This window comes from Penaeus monodon, chromosome 34 (genome assembly GCF_015228065.2).
Source record: "Penaeus monodon isolate SGIC_2016 chromosome 34, NSTDA_Pmon_1, whole genome shotgun sequence".
Lineage (NCBI taxonomy): Eukaryota > Metazoa > Arthropoda > Malacostraca > Decapoda > Penaeidae > Penaeus > Penaeus monodon.
In genome coordinates, this window is record NC_051419.1 from 31,056,242 (window position 1) to 31,056,696 (window position 455).

General features: G+C 55.8%; 1 protein-coding gene across 1 annotated transcript in view; it reads left to right on the top strand.

Moving 5' to 3' along the window:
- Positions 1 to 369: 369 nt before the first annotated feature.
- Positions 370 to 455, top strand: part of LOC119594481 — a 1,791-nt gene continuing 1,705 nt past the window's right edge. The window contains exon 1 of the mRNA XM_037943516.1: positions 370 to 407. The gene's annotated coding sequence lies outside the window, so the exon portion shown is untranslated. The remainder of the gene's footprint in view (positions 408 to 455) is intronic.

Genomic DNA, 455 nt, shown 5'->3' on the forward strand with positions numbered 1-455 from the left:
TCTCAACCTTCTCCTTCTCCCCGCCTTTTCGATCCTCACCAGTCACTCTCACGTACAAGAACAGGACAAGAACACGCCTTAAGAATGAATATGAAAAAAACGCAGCCGGATTTTAGGGAAACAGGCGGAGGGAGGGAGAGGGAGGGTAGAGGTGGGGGCAGGTCGGTAGGTGCTAAGGGGGAGGGGGGAAGGCGCTCAGGCTAGACGGACAGGCGATGGCGGAGGGTGGGGGAGGGGGGAGGGGGGAGGGGTGGGGGCAGGTGGGTAGAAGCTAAGGGGGGAAGGAAGGCGTCTCGGGCCAGAGGCGTTGGAAAGGCCATTGGTATATAAGGATGCCCATGGAGGCGATGAGGATATTCCAGTGACACACACCAGCATTAGCACACTTCTCCCGTCTTCGAGAAAAGGTATGCTTCTGTGTGTATATGTGTGTTTGTAAAGAGACACATAGCTAC